The 6,509-nt window shown below is 39.9% G+C and overlaps 1 non-coding gene across 1 annotated transcript; it reads right to left on the reverse strand.

Annotated features, from left to right (window-relative positions):
* Positions 1-1,125: 1,125 nt before the first annotated feature.
* LOC112746637 (small nucleolar RNA R71) lies at positions 1,126-1,233 on the reverse strand. Its single transcript, XR_003174508.1, has one exon. It is a non-coding gene; the product is annotated as a small nucleolar RNA R71 (small nucleolar RNA).
* Positions 1,234-6,509: the final 5,276 nt, after the last annotated feature.

Here is a 6,509-nt window from a genome sequence, read left to right on the forward strand (position 1 = left end):
AATCAAGTCATTAATTGTGATTTTAAAAAATCAAATCTTTTTCAAAAACAATTTCAATCATATCTTTTCAAAAATATCTTCTTATCTTTTTCAAAAATTTGATTTCAAAATATCTTCTCTAACTTCCTAACTTCTTATCTTTTCAAAATTGATTTTCAAATTTGTTTCAACTAACTAACTAACTTTTTGTTTGTTTCTTAACTTTTTCAAAACTACCTAACTAACTCTCTCTCTCTCATTTTCGAAAATATCTTCCCCCTTTTTCAAAAATTTCTTTTTAATTTATTAATTATTTTAATTTTTAAATCTCAATTTTCGAAAATTACTAACATTTTTCAAAAACTATTTTCAAAAATCACTAACTCTTTTTCAAAAATTATTTTCGAAAATTCTCCATCTCCCATCCTAATTCTATTTATTTATTCATCTACTAACATCTCATCTCACATCTCTAGCCTCCTCACAGTTGTGTTTCTTCCATTACATTACATTCTTTATCTCCCTCTTTTCTTCCACTCACAAAGGGATCCCTATACTGTGGTATAAAGGATCTCTATTATTATTATTTTTCTGTGCCCTCTTCTTTGTCATATGAACAGGAGCAAGGATAAGAACATTCTTGTGGAAGCAGATCCAGAACCTGAAAGGACTCTGAAAAGGAAACTAAGAGAAGCTAAAATACAACAATCCAGAGATAACCTTTCAGAAATTTTCGAATAGGAAAAGGAGATGGCAGTCGAAAATAATAATAATGAAAGGAGGATGCTTGGTGACTTTACTGCACCTAATTCCAATTTACATGGAAGAAGCATCTCCATTCCTGCCATTGGAGCAAACAACTTTGAGCTGAAACCTCAATTAGTTTCTCTGATGCAGCAAAACTGCAAGTTTCATGGACTTCCATCCGAAGATCCTTTTCAGTTCTTAACTGAATTCTTGTAGATATGTGATACTGTTAAAACTAATGGAGTAGATCCTGAAGTCTACAGGCTCATGCTTTTCCCTTTTGCTGTAAGAGACAGAGCTAGAATATGGTTGGACTCTCAACCCAAAGACAACCTGAACTCTTGGGATAAGCTGGTCACGGCTTTCTTAGCCAAGTTCTTTCCTCCTCAAAAGCTGAGCAAGCTTAGAGCTGATATTCAAACCTTCAGACAGAAAGAAGGTGAATCCCTCTATGAAGCTTGGGAAAGATACAAACAGTTGACCAAAAAGTGTCCTTCTGACATGCTTTCAGAATGGACCATCCTAGATATATTCTATGATGGTTTATCTGAGCTATCAAAGATGTCATTGGATACCTCTGCAGGTGGATCCATTCACCTAAAGAAAACGCCTGCAGAAGCTCAAGAACTCATTGACATGGTTGCTAATAACCAGTTCATGTACACTTCTGAAAGGAATCCTGTGAACAATGGGACGCCTATGCAGAAGGGAGTTCTTGAGGTTGATACTCTGAATGCCATATTGGCTCAGAATAAAATATTGACTCAGCAAGTCAATATGATCTCTCAGAGTCTGCATGGGATGCAAGCTTCATCCAACAGTACTCAAGAGGCTTCTTATGAAGAAGAAGCTTATGATCCTGAGAACCCTGCAATAGCAGAGGTGAATTACTTAGGTGAACCTTATGGAAACACCTATAACTCATCATGGAGAAATCATCCAAATTTCTCATGGAAGGATCAAAAGCCTCAACAAGGCTTTAATAATGGTGGAAGAAACAGGTTTAACAATAATAAACCTTTTCCATCATCCACTCAGCAACAGACAGAGAACTCTGAACAAAATACTTCTCATTTAACAAACTTAGTCTCTGATCTATCTAAGGCCACTGTAAGTTTCATGAATGAAACAAGATCTTCCATTAGAAATCTGGAAGCACAAGTGGGCCAGCTGAGTAAAAGGATCACTGAAATCCCTCCTAGTACTCTCCCAAGCAATACAGAAGAGAATCCAAAAGGAGAGTGCAAGGCCATTGACATAAGCACAATGGCCAAACCCAAAGAAGGAGAGGAGGACGTGAATCCCAGTGAGGAAGACCTCCTGGGACGTCCAGTGATCAATAAGGAGCTTCCCTCTGAGAAACCAAAGGACTCTGAGGCTCATCTAGAGACCATAGAGATTCCATTAAACCGCCTTATGCCCTTCATGAGCTCTGATGAGTATTCCTCTTCTGAAGAGAATGAGGATGTTACTGAAGAGCAAACTGCCAAGTTTCTTGGTGCAATCATGAAGCTGAATGCCAAATTATTTGGCATTGATACTTGGGAAGTTGAACTTCCCTTGTTCATCAATGAACTAAGTGATCTGGATCAACTGACATTGCCTCAGAAGAGACAGGATCCTGGAAAGTTCATAATACCCTGTACCATAGGCACCATGATCTTTAAGGATCTGTGTGACCTTGGTTCAGGAATAAACCTCATGCCCCTCTCTGTAATAGAGAAACTGGGAATCTATGAGGTGCAAGCTGTAAAAATCTCATTAGAGATGGCAGACAATTCAAGAAAACAGGCTTATGGACAAGTAGAGGACGTGTTAGTAAAGGTTGAGGGCCTTTACATCCCTGCTGATTTCATAATCCTGGATACTAGAAAGGAAGAGGATGAATCCATCATCCTAGGAAGACCTTTCCTAGCCACAGCAAGAGCTGTGATTGATGTGGAAAGAGGAGAATTAATCCTTCAATTGAATGAGGACAACCTTGTGTTTACAACTCAAGGATTTCTCTCTGCATCCATGGAGAGGAAGCATAAAAAGCTTCTCTCAAAGCAGAGTCAACCAAAGCCCCCACAGTCAAACACTAAGTTTGGTGTTGGGAGGCCACAACCAAACTCTAAGTTTGGTGTTGAACTCCCATATCCAAACTCTAAGTTTGGTGTTGGAGAGTCTCAACAATGCTCTGAAAATCTGTGAGGCTCCATGAGAGCCCACTGTCAAGCTATTGACATTAAAGAAGCGCTTGTTGGGAGGCAACCCAATGTTTATTTATCTAACTATATTTTTGTTTTTCATGTTTTCTTAGGTTCATGATCATGTGGAGTCAAAAAATAAACAAAAAAAATAAAAAACGGAATCAAAAACAGCAGAAGAAAAATCACACCCTGGAGGAAGCATCTGCCTGGCGTTCAACGCCAGAACAGAGCATGGTTCTGGCGCTGAACGCCCAAAATGGGCAGCATCCTGGCGCTGAACGCCCAAAATGGGCAGCATCCTGGCGTTGAACGCCCAGAACAAGCATGGTTCTGGCGTTCAACGCCAGAAATGGCAACAAATGGGCGTTGAACGCCCAAAATGGGCACCAACCTGGCGCTGAACGCCCAGAGTTGTGTGCAAGGGCATTTTACATGCCTAAATTGGTGCAGGGATGTAAATGCCTTGACACCTCAGGATCTATGGACCCCACAGGATCCCCACCTACCTCATCATCTCTCTTTCCATTCATGATCATCCCTTCTGTTTTCCATTTACCACTCACATCCATACACCCACCTACCTTCAAAAGTCAACATCTCTCTCCCACCCAAACCCACCCTTATTGGACGAAACACAACACCTTCCCCCTCTCCTCCATATCTTCTTTTTCTTCCTCTATTCTTTCTTTTATTGCTCGAGGGCGAGCAACATTCTAAGTTTGGTGTGGTAAAAGCATAAGCTTTTTGTTTTTCCATTACTATTGATGGCACCTAAAACTGGAGAAACCTCCAGAAAAGGGAAAGGGAAGACAAAGGCTTCCACCTCCAAGTCATGGGAGATGGAAAGATTCATCTCAAGGGTCTATAGCTCAGTGGTAGAACATGTGGCTGTAAATCAAGAGATCCCTGAGATACCTCAGGGGATGCACTTCCCTCCACAAAACTATTGGGAGCAAATCAACACCTCCCTAGGAGAATTAAGTTCCAACATGGGACAACTAAGGGTGGAACATCAAGAGCACTCCATCATCGTTCATGAAATAAGAGAAGACCAAAAAGCAATGAGGGAGGAGCAACAAAGACAAGGAAGAGACATAGAAGAGCTCAAGGACATCATTGGTTCCTCAAGAAGGAAACGCCACCATCACTAAGGTGGATTCATTCCTTGTTCTTATTTCTTCTGTTTTTCATTTTCTATGTTATGTGCTTATCTATGTTTGTGTCTTCATTACATGATCATTAGTAGTTAGTAACTATGTCTTAAAGTTATAAATGTCCTATGAATCCATCACCTCTCTTAAATGAAAAAATGTTTTAATTCAAAAGAACAAGAAGTACATGAGTTTCGAATTTATCCTTGAACTTAGTTTAATTATATTGATGTGGTGACAATGCTTCTTGTTTTCTGAATGAATGCTTGAACAGTGCATATGTCTTTTGAAGTTGTTGTTTAAGAATGTTAAATATGTTGGCTCTTGAAAGAATGATGACTAGGAGACATGTTATTTGATAATCTGAAAAATCATAAAAATGATTCTTGAAGCAAGAAAAAGCAGCAAAGAACAAAGCTTGCAGAAAAAAAAATAAGCGAAAAAAAAAATAATAGAAAGAAAAGCAAGCAGAAAAAGCCAAAAGCTCTTAAAACCAAGAGGCAAGAGCAAAAAGCCAATAACCCTTAAAACCAAAAGGCAAGGGCAATAAAAAGGATCCCAAGGCTTTGAGCATCAGTGGATAGGAGGGCCTAAAAGGAATAAAATCCTGGTCTAAGCGGCTAAACCAAGCTGTCCCTAACCATGTGCTTGTGGCGTGTAGGTGTCAAGTGAAAACTTGAGACTGAGCGGTTAAAGTCAAGGTCCAAAGCAAAAAAAGAGTGTGCTTAAGAACCCTGGACACCTCTAATTGGGGACTTTAGTAAAGCTGAGTCACAATCTGAAAAGGTTCACCCAATTATGTGTCTGTGGCATTTATGTATCCGGTGGTAATACTGGAAAACAAAGTGCTTAGGGCCACGGCCAAGACTCATAAAATAGCTGTGTTCAAGAATCATCATACTGAACTAGGAGAATCAATAACACTATCTAAACTCTGAGTTCCTATAGATGCCAATCATTCTGAACCTCAATGGATAAAGTGAGATGCCAAAACTATTCAAGAGGCAAAAAGCTATAAGTCCCGCTCATTTGATTGGAGCTATGTTTCATTGATAGTTTGGAATTTATAGTATATTATCTTCTTTTTATCCTATTTGATTTTCAGTTGCTTGGGGACAAGCAACAATTTAAGTTTGGTGTTGTGATGAGCGGATAATTTATACGCTTTTTGGCATTATTTTTAGTATGTTTTTAGTAGGATCTAGTTACTTTTAGGGATGTTTTCATTAGTTTTTATGTTAAATTCACATTTCTGGACTTTACTATGAGTTTGTGTGTTTTTCTGTGATTTCAGGTATTTTCTGGCTGAAATTGAGGGACTTGAGCAGAAATCAGATTCAGAGGTTGAAGAAGGACTGCTGATGCTGTTGGATTCTGACCTCCCTGCACTCAAAGTGGATTTTTTGGAGCTACAGAACTCTAAATGGCGCGCTTCCAATTGCGTTGGAAAGTAGACATCCAGGGCTTTCCAACAATATATAATAGTCCATACTTTGGCCAAGAATAGACGACCCAAACTGGCGTTCAACGCCAGCTCTCTGCCCAAATCTGGCGTCCAACGCCAGAAAAGGAGCCAAAACCAGAGTTGAACGCCCAAACTGGCACAAAAGCTGGCGTTCAACTCCAGAAAGGACCTCTACACGTGCGACACTCAAGCTCAGCCCAAGCACACACCAAGTGGGCCCCGGAAGTGAATTTATGCATCAATTACTTACTTCTGTAAACCCTAGTAGCTAGTTTATTATAAATAGGACATTTCACTATTGTATTAGACATCTTTGGATGCCTGGTTCTTAGATCAGAGGGGCTGGCCATTCGGCCATGCCTGGACCTTTCACTTATGTAATTTTAACGGTAGAGTTTCTACACTCCATAGATTAAGGTGTGGAGCTCTGCTGTTCCTCAAAGATTAATGCAAAGTACTACTGTTTTCTATTCAATTCATCTTGTTTCGCTTCTAAGATATTCATTCACACTTCAACCTGAATGTAATGAACGTGACAATCATCATCATTCCCTATGAACGCGTGCCTGACAACCACTTCCATTCTACCTTAGATTGAATGAGTATCTCTTAGATCTCCTAACCAGAATCTTCGTGGCGTAAGCTAGAATGATGGCGGCATTCAAGAGAATCCGGAAAGTCTAAACCTTGTCTGTGGTATTCCGAGTAGGATTCAATGAATGAATGACTGTGACGAGCTCCAAACTCGCGATTGCGGGGCGTTAGTGACAGACGCAAAAGGATAGTAAATCCTATTCCAGCATGATCGAGAACCGACAGATGAATAGCCGTGCCGTGACAGGGTGCGTTGATCATTTTCACTGAGAGGATAAGATGAAGCCATTGACAAGGGTGATGCCTCCAGACGATTAGCCGTGCCGTGACAGGGCATTGGATCATTTTCCCGAGAGATGACCGAAAGTAGCCGTTGACAAT

The sequence above is a fragment of the Arachis hypogaea genome, chromosome 14 (genome assembly GCF_003086295.3).
Source record: "Arachis hypogaea cultivar Tifrunner chromosome 14, arahy.Tifrunner.gnm2.J5K5, whole genome shotgun sequence".
NCBI classification, from domain to species: domain Eukaryota; kingdom Viridiplantae; phylum Streptophyta; class Magnoliopsida; order Fabales; family Fabaceae; genus Arachis; species Arachis hypogaea.